The 17808-nt window shown below is 32.9% G+C and overlaps 1 long non-coding RNA gene across 1 annotated transcript; it reads left to right on the plus strand.

Annotated features, from left to right (window-relative positions):
* The first annotated feature begins 567 nt into the window (after positions 1-567).
* Positions 568-11227, plus strand: LOC147068631 (uncharacterized). Its single transcript, XR_015071360.1, has 4 exons — positions 568-692; positions 811-1161; positions 10224-10701; positions 10830-11227. It is a non-coding gene; the product is annotated as an uncharacterized LOC147068631 (long non-coding RNA).
* Positions 11228-17808: the final 6581 nt, after the last annotated feature.

Raw genomic sequence — 17808 nt, forward strand, 5'->3', positions numbered from 1 at the left:
CTATATTTGTACTAAATAAGTTCTATAAAAGTTCTAAGACTTAGAAGTTCTAGGATTTTGGAGCAAGTTAGGTTAGGTTAGGTTAGGTTAGGTTATGTACTATAGAATTGGAGGAAAAAAGTTCTATAAATGTTCTAAATAAGTTCTATAAAAGTTCTGAGACTTAGAAGTTCTAGGATTTTTGAGCAAGTTAGGTTAGGTTAGGTTAGGTTAGGTTATGTACTATAGAATTGGAGGAAAAAAGTTCTATATTTGTACTAAATAAGTTCTATAAAAGTTCTAAGACTTAGAAGTTCTAGGATTTTGGAGCAAGTTAGGTTAGGTTAGGTTAGGTTAGGTTATGTACTATAGAATTGGAGGAAAAAAGTTCTATAAATGTTCTAAATAAGTTCTATAAAAGTTCTGAGACTTAGAAGTTCTAGGATTTTGGAGCAAGTTAGGTTAGGTTAGGTTAGGTTAGGTTATGTACTATAGAATTGGAGGAAAAAAGTTCTATATTTGTACTAAATAAGTTCTATAAAAGTTCTAAGACTTAGAATTTCTAGAAATTTGGAGCTAGGTTAGGTTAGGTTAGGTTAGGTTAGGTTATGTTCTATAGAATTGGAGGAAAAAAGTTCTATATTTGTACTAAATAAGTTCTATAAAAGTTCTGAGACTTAGAAGTTCTAGGATTTTGGAGCAAGTTAGGTTAGGTTAGGTTAGGTTAGGTTATGTACTATAGAATTGGAGGAAAAAAGTTCTATAAATGTTCTAAATAAGTTCTATAAAAGTTCTGAGACTTAGAAGTTCTAGGATTTTGGAGCAAGTTAGGTTAGGTTAGGTTATGTACTATAGAATTGGAGGAAAAAAGTTCTATATTTGTACTAAATAAGTTCTATAAAAGTTCTAAGACTTAGAATTTCTAGAAATTTGGAGCTAGGTTAGGTTAGGTTAGGTTAGGTTATGTACTATAGAATTGGAGGAAAAAAGTTCTATATTTGTACTAAATAAGTTCTATAAAAGTTCTAAGACTTAGAATTTCTAGGATTTTGGAGCAAGTTAGGTTAGGTTAGGTTAGGTTAGGTTATGTACTATAGAATTGGAGGAAAAAAGTTCTATATTTGTACTAAATAAGTTCTATAAAAGTTCTAAGACTTAGAATTTCTAGAAATTTGGAGCTAGGTTAGGTTAGGTTAGGTTAGGTTAGGTTAGGTTAGGTTAGGTTAGGTTAGGTTAGGTTAGGTTAGGTTAGGTTAGGTTAGGTTAGGTTAGGTTAGGTTAGGTTAGGTTAGGTTAGGTTAGGTTAGGTTAGGTTAGGTTAGGTTAGGTTAGGTTAGGTTAGGTTAGGTTAGGTTAGGTTAGGTTAGGTTAGGTTAGGTTAGGTTAGGTTAGGTTAGGTTAGGTTAGGTTAGGTTAGGTTAGGTTAGGTTAGGTTAGGTTAGGTTAGGTTAGGTTAGGTTAGGTTAGGTTAGGTTAGGTTAGGTTAGGTTAGGTTAGGTTAGGTTAGGTTAGGTTAGGTTAGGTTAGGTTAGGTTAGGTTAGGTTAGGTTAGGTTAGGTTAGGTTAGGTTAGGTTAGGTTAGGTTAGGTTAGGTTAGGTTAGGTTAGGTTAGGTTAGGTTAGGTTAGGTTAGGTTAGGTTAGGTTAGGTTAGGTTAGGTTAGGTTAGGTTAGGTTAGGTTAGGTTAGGTTAGGTTAGGTTAGGTTAGGTTAGGTTAGGTTAGGTTAGGTTAGGTTAGGTTAGGTTAGGTTAGGTTAGGTTAGGTTAGGTTAGGTTAGGTTAGGTTAGGTTAGGTTAGGTTAGGTTAGGTTAGGTTAGGTTAGGTTAGGTTAGGTTAGGTTAGGTTAGGTTAGGTTAGGTTAGGTTAGGTTAGGTTAGGTTAGGTTAGGTTAGGTTAGGTTAGGTTAGGTTAGGTTAGGTTAGGTTAGGTTAGGTTAGGTTAGGTTAGGTTAGGTTAGGTTAGGTTAGGTTAGGTTAGGTTAGGTTGGGCTGTAGGTACGTGATAATTGTTATGTTACATTGGTTGGTTACATTATATCTTATCCCGTTGTATTATATTGTTTTAAAGACATGTTATAAATTATATTATCTTGTAAAACTTGTAAGAAGTTATAATTAATATATATGAAATTATAATTAACTTGTTAGAAATTATAATTTACTTGTTAGAAATTATAATTAACTAGTTAGAAAATTTATATAACTTGTTAGAAGTTTTATCTTTAGAAATTATTATAAATATATTATAAATTATATATAACTTGTTAGAAATATTAATTAATACATTAGAGTTTATAATTAACTTCTTAGAAATTTTAATTTACTTGTTTGAAGTTATAATTAATATATTATAAATTATAATTAACTTGTTAGATATAATAATAAATATATTTGAATTTATGTCAACTATTTTTACATATAAACATGTGAGAAATTTTGTTAAATTTACAAGAGATTTTATTAAACTTGTTAGAATTTATACCTACTATATAAACATATAGACATCATAGAAATTACATTAATCTTCATAGAAATTATATTTATTTATTGGAAATTTCATTAAAATTGTTTGTAATTATATTATATTTATTGGATTTTTCATTAAACTTGTAGAAACTCAAAGAAATTACTCATAGAAATTATAATAAATATACTTAAAATTTATCAACATATAAACATCTCAGATATTACATTAAAATTATTGGAACTTTCATTAAGCTTGTAGAAATTCAAAGATATTACTCACAGAAATTTATCAACTACATTTACATATAAACATGTGTTAGAAATTGTATTAACTATGTCGGAAATTATATAATGACATATGTTATATTGTCATAATAATCATGTCATAAATTATAATATCATTTAATATGTTATGAAAATCAGTCAAAAACCTTGAGTCAATCATATAGAATATATACAAGTTGAAATGTTTAATTTCCAACACTTGATGATATTATTTCTAATTAATATAGTAATTAATATGAATTTAAATGTGTTATTATTTATTTTATCTAAATAAAATAACAACATTTATCATTAACATGTTAGAGTATCCCTGTCGGCAGTAAGGGTTACTCGATCCATTTTTTTTATCTATATCGCAATACTTGCAACGATGTCGAACTGTCATTTTGACGTTTCGACGCTATGAAATGTATAAAACATTAATTAATGCTCTCGTAAACCTTTAGAATGCCATTTGAGTGATCATTTAATGTACAATGGTATCAAGCGATATATAATTATATCACATAAGGTAAAACAAAATGAAATCGAGGAACATTATGCGGTTACGATGATTTTCACCTGTCAAAAATTGTACGCGATGTCTCGCGGAGTTAATAATTATCGAAGTTGCCGATGGATAGTTATGAGATAGCATGATCACGAGGCGGCTCTATCCTAATAATGTATATCTATCTTATAAACAAGGTTATTAATCTTAAGTTAGGTATGCGTGTGAATGAATGAATGACAGTCGATGTTTTCGGAGCACACCGAGGCTTAGTATGGATAGTAATGTACCATATGGGAACACAATAGCATATAATATGTGGTAATTGTTGATTTTGTAGTGCATCGATCGAATGTCAAACGCAATAGCTAGATTAGGTATAGCATCCATCCACACGTAATACATAGGTACAATAGCAATTAATGTCGACACAATCTGACGTCTACGAACATTGAAATGAACAAGTAGGCAGGTGCTAGAGGGCGGGTAATGTATAAATTATCATATTATACGCAATAAGGTCTACCTATATTATATTCTCATACGATAATTTCATTGTTGAATCGATTGTCAAATGCAATTTTATAGTTAGGTTATGATGTGTCAAATTAGTGCTGCCATCTGTGAGTACTCATTGGAATTAATTTAAGAAAAAAGAACAAACTGTTTCAAGTATTTCTCAAGAGATGTCGTCGTATCGTAAGTATTGCGGAAACGGAAAACGGTCAATACGGTCTTAACGGTCTTATCGGTCATGTATTTTTATGTAATCTCAAAATTCAGCGTATCATTTAATATGATATGAAAATCAGTCAAAAACCTTGAGGCAATCATATAGAATATATACATGTTGAAATGTTTAATTTCCAACACTTGATAGTAATATTTCTAATTAATATAATAATTAATGTGAATTTAAATGTGTTGTTATTTTATTTTATCTAAATAATATAACAACATTTATCATTAACATGTTAGAGTATCCCTGTAGGCAGTCAGGGTTACTCGATCCATTTTTTTTATGTAAATACTCGCTACCTCACGATATGTCACTTTGACGTTTCAACGCTATGATATTCATCTAACTTTAATGCTCTCGTAAACCTTTAGAATGCTATTTGAGTGATCATTTAATGTTCAATGGTATCAAGCGATATCTAATTATATCACATAAGGTAAAACAAAATGAAATCGAGGAACATTATGCGCTTATGATTTTCACCTGTCAAAAATTGTACGCGATATCTCGCGGAGTTAATGTGATTGACGAAAGCGAGTATCTATTGAAATTGCCGATGGACAGTTATGAGATAGCACGATCACGAAGCGGCTTTAACCTAATAATGTATATCTATCTTATAAACAAGGTTAATATAATCATAAGTTAGGTATGCGTGCGAATGACAGTCGATGTTTTCGGAGAGCATCGAGGAGGCTCAGTATGGATAATGCATCATATAGGAACACAATAGCATATATTATGTGTGTGGTCTTCCGATCATTACGTATGTCTTTTTATACAGTGATTGTTGATTTAATAGTGCATCAATCGAATGTCAAATGCAAAAGCTAGATTAGGAATAGCATCTACACATAATGCACACAATAGCAATCGAGACGGGTGGTGAATGCAATAATAAGGTGTCTACCTATATTATATTCTCTCATACGATAATAATTATTGTTGAATCGATTGTCAAATGCAATTTTATAGTTAGGTTATGATGTGTCAAATGAGTTCGATCAGAGACCCGAGAGAGATGTCCCGCCATCTGTGCGCGCTTACTTGAATTAATTTAAGACACGTGAACAAGCCGTTTCAAGTATTTCTCAAGAGATGTCGTCAGTATTGCGGATACGGAAATACTTAACAGTCAATATAAAACTAATCGGTTATGTATTCTCAAAATTCAGCCTGCCATTAATTATTGTTTAATAGTTAATAATAATAATATAATTAAACTTTAATAATTGTATCTAAATATGCTTTGATAAATTTATTTATTTATTTATTTATTTACAGGGCAATAATAATTTATTATGTATAGGTCAACATCGATCGCAAATGTCAGTTTGACATATTCATTTACGCGAGGCAGATTAGAATGAATAATTTTATTATTTAAAGCAAGCATCTATCGATATGGGGGACGTAACCAAATATAAGGATATTATAATTATAAGATAGGTAGGTAGGTAGGTATGAAGATGAGAGTCGAAGTATTCGACCGACACGACAATGACAATCGTCGACATAATCTGACGTCTACGAACATTGAAATGAATAAGCAGGTACTATAAGATGGGTAACGTATAATAAATATCATCTATGCAATTCTCTCATATAGGTACATATAGGTACAATAATTTATTGTTGAATCGTAATGCATGAGATAATGCATCATAATGATATTTTAGGTTAGTATGCAAATGACAGCTGTGATGTCCGATGTAAATTGAAATGAATAAGTATTTAAAGCAATCGTATGACAATCATACAGTAATAATTTTATTGTCGATCGGATTGTCAAATAATGCAATCGACGACGGATACAATGTCAATGTGTCAAGTCATCTCGTTTAGCGACACACAGATGTCGCCGTCGCTCACAATTTGAATAAGCACGGCGAGCGCTGACCATAAATATAGAGAGAAGGGGCGCGGTCACACCTCTAGTGTCTATGCTTTCGGGGAGGTATCTCAAAATAGCCAGCGAATGACGAGGCGAAGTGGCGATGCGCGCGTCGCATATATATTCGAAAACTCGGCGCCTCCAGGAAGATCGGCGATATGTTATTGTTGAAATTTGAAAAATAAATGCCGCGAGCACCGTTCGCGATTGTGTCATTTTGCCCACACGATAGCATATCTCGCTTTAATTAACCTCTTCTTTTACGGTCTCTTTTTGACCGACCTTGACTCGCGTTGTATTCGTTTGATAAATATCGAAATACGGCGGACGCGTAAGCTGACGTGTCAAAATTTTGTATGGCCGATCGATCGCCGGTTAAGTCAAGAGTCACATGTTAAAGGTCGATCCGTCACCGAGTTCATGCGCCCGCGGGCATATAACGCCCCACAGAAGGGTTTCACACGATATTCTGGAAGTTAGGGCGAAAACTGGAAAAGTTGGAAACATTCTCGCGTATGCGAGGCCGTATCCCACCATTCATACCGCTGGTCCCCGGGTCCATCGGTGAGGAGGGCGGGCGGTAAAAAAAACCTCCGCAGAGATCGGACGTCTGCTCGGCCTATTATTTTTCATGTATTTTTGATTTTTCATAGGTTCATCGACTGAATGCGGTATGACGTTATTGCGTCTTCGTACATGTCTTATTATACTGGGAGGTTGCGTTTTCAAGGCTGTTCTGATGTAATGTCTTGATATTTTGTCTGTCGACAATGAACAATATAGGTAGGTAGGTAGGTAGGTATTTCGTATCCATCAAACACCTCGAAACATTGCTGTATTTATGCATCACTCCAGCGGTCATGGGCATGATTACCCGCATATAATATAATATTAATATTAATATTAATCTTAATCTAGATCTATCATAATGACATCGGAATATATATCTAGGAAGATAATATGGTGACATCATAGCTATATTTATGCATTATTCCCGCCGCCTTAGGTATAATTACCTGTAAATTATATTATTAATCTATCGAACGGGCGGGCGGGTATAATTAATAGTCATGAGGGAAACGGAGCATTAGGCGGTATCCTTCATCAGGCAGGCGCCAGCCAGACGGATCAGGCCGTCGGTCGTCTGGTGATAATTAAATTTATTATGGCATATTTTGCGAAGTAACCGTTCAATCCGCCAGGTGACAGCGGCGGCGGTGGCGCGAACGGAGGCTAAATTCAAATTTTCCTAGATGATTTTCGCAAAAACGCCGAGAATATTGATTTTTCCGGCTCGATATTGACATTACGGCTTCAGTATGACCGTTCGCCGTGTAATCTATCATTTTAAATGCGCTCGATTCGCTTCGATCCGAAGTTTATTTCATTTCTCTCATTCTCCCGTCCGAGAGCGCTATGACTCGGTATAGCGCAAAGGCGAGAGGAACAAGACACTTTTGCAATCCAATTTAACTATCTTATTAGAGGACGGAAAACGTTTAAACTCTGGATTATGTCAATGCGTATCGTCATAAGCGTTCACGCACCACGGTCGCACGCATCGTCGGCCGCAGTCGACGACAATTAATATTATAAGATCCTAGAATAGCCGATTACTGCAGATCCGACTTAAGTTTAGTAAACGGGCCGTTAAAAATCGGAAATCGCTGTCAGGGTTCCGCATATTATGACGCGGTGAATTATCAAATTGTACGAGATACATTTTGCATTAATCTTGTCAAAATCTTTCGTCAATTCAGAAGACCGGTCACCGAAGACACGGCCGCCGGCATCACAATTTAGAAATTGGTTTTTCTTCTAATCGGGAGATCTAATACTCAATTATGAACGATTATTTATCACGAACTCGAGTATATATATTTATATATTATACGATTCATCAATATTTAGGTAGGTAGGTAGGTAATCTGTAACGGGGGATACACGATCATTCTTCTTTTTCGAGACGCATATTTCACCCGACAGATGGCAGCGCGCAGCGACGCGCCCACGTGACTTCTCGCGCGAAGCGTGATGCGATTCGAATTCAAGGCTACGGATTATATTTTATATGTCTATTTATCCCGCTTCATATTGACATTGCCGCATAAATATATTCATCGGGCGTGTCACTTATCATTTTAAATGCACCCATTTCACGTGGTTTCGAGATTTATCAAAGTTATCGGGAAAGTCGGTCAACGCTCAGCTACGTTATACAAAGTCATAGCGACTCTGTAATCGGCATAACTCTGCAAACTTTTAAACTGACCCGTCAAAAGACGAGCGGCGTTCAAACTTCGGAATATGCAAGTGATTATCGTCCGAAACGGGTCTGCGTCGCGACCGCACACTCTTCGGGCCCCCTCGGACCGCGAGAATCATTTTCAAATCGGCTTATGAAAAAGTGTACTGCGGACGTGACTTTAGGAGGCTTCATAATGTCCGTCGTACGGGAAATCGAGAGATTCGATACCCGCTCGATTATTATGAGTGTTAAATATTATCGCGGACGTTATTTACGCCGTGTCGTTCGCGCATTCGGCCGTCGGATGAAGTATTACCCGGTTTTGTTATTTTCAATATGTGACGTTTAAAAATCGACGGTGCGACGCAAAATTCTAAAATCACCACGATAAATAATCACATGGATAATAGAATTTTATAAAATAGTTTTAAGATTTTTAACTGTCGATAAAGTTTTCCCGAATTTTTCCCCACTTTTTACGAATGACGTTTAAAAATCACAGGTGACTCGTAAAATTTCGAAATCACCGCGATAAATATTCGTGTATATTATAGAATTTTAAAAAACGGTTTTCAGATTTTTATCTGTCGTTGAAATTTTCCCCACTTTTTTTGCGAATGACGTTCGAAAGGTCGACGGTGTCAGATAAAATTCTGCAAACACGACGATAAATAAGCTCATAAATTATAGATATTTATCAGGCGGTTTGCAGATTTTTAGCTCATCATGAAATTATCGATAAACAATCGTCGGCATAGACAATTCTCTTCTCCGGTCTGCTGTCTATGGGCCGGCCGCGTTCGTCTCCTCATTTGACAGCCGGCAACAAATGACGACTTCGCCGTCGGACAATTAGTAATTACTAGATAATGCGCCGCTAAATCGATCCGTAAGCCTAGTATATTGAATGACTACGGTTATATAACGCAATTGTGCACGGTCAAACGAGCGAAGCGTTCGCTCTTTGCCGCATGTGTTTTACCATCTTTCCGAAAAGGGCACGGCGCAACGGCCGTCTGTGACCGCGTACCTACCTACCTACAATTATGCACATTTAAAATGATAAGAGACTCGCTCATTCGATATACAATATATAGGCCGCGACGATCGACCGTTCTTGAATAATTACGTATAGGGTTTACCGTAATACCGTCATGCGAAAACTCGTATTTCGGAATGACAGTTAAGTAGTAATCACCCTTCCGATGAAATAGGCAGCATGAATTACAGCATCGCTATCTTCGTACGCGGCAAATTGCGGCGTTTCAAAGCGCACCTACACGCATTATCCCGGAGTCTTCTGCTACAGTTATTGTTATATTTATGAATTGTGTGCGTTTATTTTGCAGATATCATATCGCATCACGTCGGAAATAATTATTTTGTCTGTCGACAACGGGCAGTATTTCAAAGAGAGAGAGTGATCGATTATGGATATCGGGTCTCGACAACAGCAATATAAATAATACAATACACACATTAGGCGGGTATCGTACGGTCGTCGATCAGGTGTATTTATCTAATATTAAGTGTGATATGTGTATTTATTTGTGTATGTATGCAAGTGTCATGCGTATATGTATGTATGTATGTATGTATGTATGCATGCATGCATGTATGTATGGTGACATCAGTTCACGTTGTCGGGTGAGGTGAGGTGAGGTGAGGTGAGGTCACCTCACGTCATGTAATATCACGTGAGGTCAATTGAAGTTATTCAAAGGTGACCTGATGTCACGCGAGGTACGTTGAATGTGACCTAATGTCACGTGAGCACATGTGAGGTCTAGTTCTTGAGATTTAACTTTGGAATTCTCTCAATGTTCTATAAATGTGTACTATATTTATAAATGTACTATGTATGTATGTATGTATTTATGTATATATATATGTATGTATGTATCTATGTATGTATGTGGGTATGTATGTATGTATGTATGTATGTATGTATGTATGTGGGTATGTATCTATGTATGTATGTATCTATGTATGTATGTATGTATGTATGTGGGTATGTATCTATGTATGTATGTATGTATGTATGTATGTATGTATGTATGTATGTATGTATGTAAAAGTTCTAAGACTTAGAATTTCTAGAAATTTGGAGCTAGGTAGGTTAGGTTAGGTTAGGTTAGGTTATGTACTATAGATTTGGAGGAAAAAAGTTCTATATTTGTACTAAATAAGTTCTATAAAAGTTCTAAGACTTAGAATTTCTAGAAATTTGGAGCTAGGTAGGTTAGGTTAGGTTAGGTTAGGTTATGTACTATAGAATTGGAGGAAAAAAGTTCTATAAATGTTCTAAATAAGTTCTATAAAAGTTCTGAGACTTAGAAGTTCTAGGATTTTGGAGCAAGTTAGGTTAGGTTAGGTTAGGTTAGGTTATGTACTATAGAATTGGAGGAAAAAAGTTCTATAAATGTTCTAAATAAGTTCTATAAAAGTTCTGAGACTTAGAAGTTCTAGGATTTTGGAGCAAGTTAGGTTAGGTTAGGTTAGGTTATGTACTATAGAATTGGAGGAAAAAAGTTCTATATTTGTACTAAATAAGTTCTATAAAAGTTCTAAGACTTAGAATTTCTAGAAATTTGGAGCTAGGTTAGGTTAGGTTAGGTTAGGTTATGTTCTATAGAATTGGAGGAAAAAAGTTCTATATTTGTACTAAATAAGTTCTATAAAAGTTCTGAGACTTAGAAGTTCTAGGATTTTGGAGCAAGTTAGGTTAGGTTAGGTTAGGTTAGGTTATGTACTATAGAATTGGAGGAAAAAAGTTCTATATTTGTACTAAATAAGTTCTATAAAAGTTCTAAGACTTAGAATTTCTAGAAATTTGGAGCTAGGTTAGGTTAGGTTAGGTTAGGTTAGGTTATGTTCTATAGAATTGGAGGAAAAAAGTTCTATATTTGTACTAAATAAGTTCTATAAAAGTTCTGAGACTTAGAAGTTCTAGGATTTTGGAGCAAGTTAGGTTAGGTTAGGTTAGGTTAGGTTATGTACTATAGAATTGGAGGAAAAAAGTTCTATAAATGTTCTAAATAAGTTCTATAAAAGTTCTGAGACTTAGAAGTTCTAGGATTTTGGAGCAAGTTAGGTTAGGTTAGGTTATGTACTATAGAATTGGAGGAAAAAAGTTCTATATTTGTACTAAATAAGTTCTATAAAAGTTCTAAGACTTAGAATTTCTAGGATTTTGGAGCAAGTTAGGTTAGGTTAGGTTAGGTTAGGTTATGTACTATAGAATTGGAGGAAAAAAGTTCTATATTTGTACTAAATAAGTTCTATAAAAGTTCTAAGACTTAGAAGTTCTAGGATTTTGGAGCAAGTTAGGTTAGGTTAGGTTAGGTTAGGTTATGTACTATAGATTTGGAGGAAAAAAGTTCTATATTTGTACTAAATAAGTTCTATAAAAGTTCTAAGACTTAGAATTTCTAGAAATTTGGAGCTAGGTAGGTTAGGTTAGGTTAGGTTAGGTTATGTACTATAGAATTGGAGGAAAAAAGTTCTATAAATGTTCTAAATAAGTTCTATAAAAGTTCTGAGACTTAGAAGTTCTAGGATTTTGGAGCAAGTTAGGTTAGGTTAGGTTAGGTTAGGTTATGTACTATAGAATTGGAGGAAAAAAGTTCTATAAATGTTCTAAATAAGTTCTATAAAAGTTCTGAGACTTAGAAGTTCTAGGATTTTGGAGCAAGTTAGGTTAGGTTAGGTTAGGTTATGTACTATAGAATTGGAGGAAAAAAGTTCTATATTTGTACTAAATAAGTTCTATAAAAGTTCTAAGACTTAGAATTTCTAGAAATTTGGAGCTAGGTTAGGTTAGGTTAGGTTAGGTTATGTTCTATAGAATTGGAGGAAAAAAGTTCTATATTTGTACTAAATAAGTTCTATAAAAGTTCTGAGACTTAGAAGTTCTAGGATTTTGGAGCAAGTTAGGTTAGGTTAGGTTAGGTTAGGTTATGTACTATAGAATTGGAGGAAAAAAGTTCTATATTTGTACTAAATAAGTTCTATAAAAGTTCTAAGACTTAGAATTTCTAGAAATTTGGAGCTAGGTTAGGTTAGGTTAGGTTAGGTTAGGTTATGTTCTATAGAATTGGAGGAAAAAAGTTCTATATTTGTACTAAATAAGTTCTATAAAAGTTCTGAGACTTAGAAGTTCTAGGATTTTGGAGCAAGTTAGGTTAGGTTAGGTTAGGTTAGGTTATGTACTATAGAATTGGAGGAAAAAAGTTCTATAAATGTTCTAAATAAGTTCTATAAAAGTTCTGAGACTTAGAAGTTCTAGGATTTTGGAGCAAGTTAGGTTAGGTTAGGTTATGTACTATAGAATTGGAGGAAAAAAGTTCTATATTTGTACTAAATAAGTTCTATAAAAGTTCTAAGACTTAGAATTTCTAGGATTTTGGAGCAAGTTAGGTTAGGTTAGGTTAGGTTAGGTTATGTACTATAGAATTGGAGGAAAAAAGTTCTATATTTGTACTAAATAAGTTCTATAAAAGTTCTAAGACTTAGAAGTTCTAGGATTTTGGAGCAAGTTAGGTTAGGTTAGGTTAGGTTAGGTTATGTACTATAGATTTGGAGGAAAAAAGTTCTATATTTGTACTAAATAAGTTCTATAAAAGTTCTAAGACTTAGAATTTCTAGAAATTTGGAGCAAGTTAGGTTAGGTTAGGTTAGGTTAGGTTATGTACTATAGAATTGGAGGAAAAAAGTTCTATATTTGTACTAAATAAGTTCTATAAAAGTTCTAAGACTTAGAAGTTCTAGGATTTTGGAGCAAGTTAGGTTAGGTTAGGTTAGGTTAGGTTATGTACTATAGAATTGGAGGAAAAAAGTTCTATAAATGTTCTAAATAAGTTCTATAAAAGTTCTGAGACTTAGAAGTTCTAGGATTTTGGAGCAAGTTAGGTTAGGTTAGGTTAGGTTAGGTTATGTACTATAGAATTGGAGGAAAAAAGTTCTATATTTGTACTAAATAAGTTCTATAAAAGTTCTAAGACTTAGAAGTTCTAGGATTTTGGAGCAAGTTAGGTTAGGTTAGGTTAGGTTAGGTTATGTACTATAGAATTGGAGGAAAAAAGTTCTATATTTGTACTAAATAAGTTCTATAAAAGTTCTAAGACTTAGAATTTCTAGAAATTTGGAGCTAGGTTAGGTTAGGTTAGGTTAGGTTATGTTCTATAGAATTGGAGGAAAAAAGTTCTATATTTGTACTAAATAAGTTCTATAAAAGTTCTGAGACTTAGAAGTTCTAGGATTTTGGAGCAAGTTAGGTTAGGTTAGGTTAGGTTAGGTTATGTACTATAGAATTGGAGGAAAAAAGTTCTATATTTGTACTAAATAAGTTCTATAAAAGTTCTAAGACTTAGAATTTCTAGAAATTTGGAGCAAGTTAGGTTAGGTTAGGTTAGGTTAGGTTATGTACTATAGAATTGGAGGAAAAAAGTTCTATAAATGTTCTAAATAAGTTCTATAAAAGTTCTGAGACTTAGAAGTTCTAGGATTTTGGAGCAAGTTAGGTTAGGTTAGGTTAGGTTAGGTTATGTACTATAGAATTGGAGGAAAAAAGTTCTATATTTGTACTAAATAAGTTCTATAAAAGTTCTAAGACTTAGAATTTCTAGAAATTTGGAGCAAGTTAGGTTAGGTTAGGTTAGGTTAGGTTAGGTTATGTACTATAGAATTGGAGGAAAAAAGTTCTATAAATGTTCTAAATAAGTTCTATAAAAGTTCTGAGACTTAGAAGTTCTAGGATTTTGGAGCAAGTTAGGTTAGGTTAGGTTAGGTTAGGTTATGTACTATAGAATTGGAGGAAAAAAGTTCTATATTTGTACTAAATAAGTTCTATAAAAGTTCTAAGACTTAGAATTTCTAGGATTTTGGAGCAAGTTAGGTTAGGTTAGGTTAGGTTAGGTTATGTACTATAGAATTGGAGGAAAAAAGTTCTATATTTGTACTAAATAAGTTCTATAAAAGTTCTAAGACTTAGAATTTCTAGAAATTTGGAGCTAGGTTAGGTTAGGTTAGGTTAGGTTAGGTTATGTTCTATAGAATTGGAGGAAAAAAGTTCTATATTTGTACTAAATAAGTTCTATAAAAGTTCTGAGACTTAGAAGTTCTAGGATTTTGGAGCAAGTTAGGTTAGGTTAGGTTAGGTTAGGTTATGTACTATAGAATTGGAGGAAAAAAGTTCTATATTTGTACTAAATAAGTTCTATAAAAGTTCTAAGACTTAGAATTTCTAGAAATTTGGAGCTAGGTTAGGTTAGGTTAGGTTAGGTTAGGTTATGTTCTATAGAATTGGAGGAAAAAAGTTCTATATTTGTACTAAATAAGTTCTATAAAAGTTCTGAGACTTAGAAGTTCTAGGATTTTGGAGCAAGTTAGGTTAGGTTAGGTTAGGTTAGGTTATGTACTATAGAATTGGAGGAAAAAAGTTCTATAAATGTTCTAAATAAGTTCTATAAAAGTTCTGAGACTTAGAAGTTCTAGGATTTTGGAGCAAGTTAGGTTAGGTTAGGTTATGTACTATAGAATTGGAGGAAAAAAGTTCTATATTTGTACTAAATAAGTTCTATAAAAGTTCTAAGACTTAGAATTTCTAGAAATTTGGAGCTAGGTTAGGTTAGGTTAGGTTAGGTTATGTACTATAGAATTGGAGGAAAAAAGTTCTATATTTGTACTAAATAAGTTCTATAAAAGTTCTAAGACTTAGAATTTCTAGGATTTTGGAGCAAGTTAGGTTAGGTTAGGTTAGGTTAGGTTATGTACTATAGAATTGGAGGAAAAAAGTTCTATATTTGTACTAAATAAGTTCTATAAAAGTTCTAAGACTTAGAATTTCTAGGATTTTGGAGCAAGTTAGGTTAGGTTAGGTTAGGTTAGGTTATGTACTATAGAATTGGAGGAAAAAAGTTCTATATTTGTACTAAATAAGTTCTATAAAAGTTCTAAGACTTAGAAGTTCTAGGATTTTGGAGCAAGTTAGGTTAGGTTAGGTTAGGTTAGGTTATGTACTATAGATTTGGAGGAAAAAAGTTCTATATTTGTACTAAATAAGTTCTATAAAAGTTCTAAGACTTAGAATTTCTAGAAATTTGGAGCAAGTTAGGTTAGGTTAGGTTAGGTTAGGTTATGTACTATAGAATTGGAGGAAAAAAGTTCTATATTTGTACTAAATAAGTTCTATAAAAGTTCTAAGACTTAGAAGTTCTAGGATTTTGGAGCAAGTTAGGTTAGGTTAGGTTAGGTTAGGTTATGTACTATAGAATTGGAGGAAAAAAGTTCTATAAATGTTCTAAATAAGTTCTATAAAAGTTCTGAGACTTAGAAGTTCTAGGATTTTTGAGCAAGTTAGGTTAGGTTAGGTTAGGTTAGGTTATGTACTATAGAATTGGAGGAAAAAAGTTCTATATTTGTACTAAATAAGTTCTATAAAAGTTCTAAGACTTAGAAGTTCTAGGATTTTGGAGCAAGTTAGGTTAGGTTAGGTTAGGTTAGGTTATGTACTATAGAATTGGAGGAAAAAAGTTCTATAAATGTTCTAAATAAGTTCTATAAAAGTTCTGAGACTTAGAAGTTCTAGGATTTTGGAGCAAGTTAGGTTAGGTTAGGTTAGGTTAGGTTATGTACTATAGAATTGGAGGAAAAAAGTTCTATATTTGTACTAAATAAGTTCTATAAAAGTTCTAAGACTTAGAATTTCTAGAAATTTGGAGCTAGGTTAGGTTAGGTTAGGTTAGGTTAGGTTATGTTCTATAGAATTGGAGGAAAAAAGTTCTATATTTGTACTAAATAAGTTCTATAAAAGTTCTGAGACTTAGAAGTTCTAGGATTTTGGAGCAAGTTAGGTTAGGTTAGGTTAGGTTAGGTTATGTACTATAGAATTGGAGGAAAAAAGTTCTATAAATGTTCTAAATAAGTTCTATAAAAGTTCTGAGACTTAGAAGTTCTAGGATTTTGGAGCAAGTTAGGTTAGGTTAGGTTATGTACTATAGAATTGGAGGAAAAAAGTTCTATATTTGTACTAAATAAGTTCTATAAAAGTTCTAAGACTTAGAATTTCTAGAAATTTGGAGCTAGGTTAGGTTAGGTTAGGTTAGGTTATGTACTATAGAATTGGAGGAAAAAAGTTCTATATTTGTACTAAATAAGTTCTATAAAAGTTCTAAGACTTAGAATTTCTAGGATTTTGGAGCAAGTTAGGTTAGGTTAGGTTAGGTTAGGTTATGTACTATAGAATTGGAGGAAAAAAGTTCTATATTTGTACTAAATAAGTTCTATAAAAGTTCTAAGACTTAGAAGTTCTAGGATTTTGGAGCAAGTTAGGTTAGGTTAGGTTAGGTTAGGTTATGTACTATAGAATTGGAGGAAAAAAGTTCTATATTTGTACTAAATAAGTTCTATAAAAGTTCTAAGACTTAGAAGTTCTAGGATTTTGGAGCAAGTTAGGTTAGGTTAGGTTAGGTTAGGTTATGTACTATAGATTTGGAGGAAAAAAGTTCTATATTTGTACTAAATAAGTTCTATAAAAGTTCTAAGACTTAGAATTTCTAGAAATTTGGAGCAAGTTAGGTTAGGTTAGGTTAGGTTAGGTTATGTACTATAGAATTGGAGGAAAAAAGTTCTATATTTGTACTAAATAAGTTCTATAAAAGTTCTAAGACTTAGAAGTTCTAGGATTTTGGAGCAAGTTAGGTTAGGTTAGGTTAGGTTAGGTTATGTACTATAGAATTGGAGGAAAAAAGTTCTATAAATGTTCTAAATAAGTTCTATAAAAGTTCTGAGACTTAGAAGTTCTAGGATTTTGGAGCAAGTTAGGTTAGGTTAGGTTAGGTTAGGTTATGTACTATAGAATTGGAGGAAAAAAGTTCTATATTTGTACTAAATAAGTTCTATAAAAGTTCTAAGACTTAGAAGTTCTAGGATTTTGGAGCAAGTTAGGTTAGGTTAGGTTAGGTTAGGTTATGTACTATAGAATTGGAGGAAAAAAGTTCTATATTTGTACTAAATAAGTTCTATAAAAGTTCTAAGACTTAGAATTTCTAGAAATTTGGAGCTAGGTTAGGTTAGGTTAGGTTAGGTTATGTTCTATAGAATTGGAGGAAAAAAGTTCTATATTTGTACTAAATAAGTTCTATAAAAGTTCTGAGACTTAGAAGTTCTAGGATTTTGGAGCAAGTTAGGTTAGGTTAGGTTAGGTTAGGTTATGTACTATAGAATTGGAGGAAAAAAGTTCTATATTTGTACTAAATAAGTTCTATAAAAGTTCTAAGACTTAGAATTTCTAGAAATTTGGAGCAAGTTAGGTTAGGTTAGGTTAGGTTAGGTTATGTACTATAGAATTGGAGGAAAAAAGTTCTATAAATGTTCTAAATAAGTTCTATAAAAGTTCTGAGACTTAGAAGTTCTAGGATTTTGGAGCAAGTTAGGTTAGGTTAGGTTAGGTTAGGTTATGTACTATAGAATTGGAGGAAAAAAGTTCTATATTTGTACTAAATAAGTTCTATAAAAGTTCTAAGACTTAGAATTTCTAGGATTTTGGAGCAAGTTAGGTTAGGTTAGGTTAGGTTAGGTTATGTACTATAGAATTGGAGGAAAAAAGTTCTATATTTGTACTAAATAAGTTCTATAAAAGTTCTAAGACTTAGAATTTCTAGAAATTTGGAGCTAGGTTAGGTTAGGTTAGGTTAGGTTAGGTTATGT

This window comes from Rhyacophila brunnea, unplaced genomic scaffold (assembly GCF_057557595.1).
Source record: "Rhyacophila brunnea isolate RB1 unplaced genomic scaffold, BYU_Rbru_1.0 scaffold_3, whole genome shotgun sequence".
NCBI classification, from domain to species: Eukaryota; Metazoa; Arthropoda; class Insecta; order Trichoptera; family Rhyacophilidae; genus Rhyacophila; species Rhyacophila brunnea.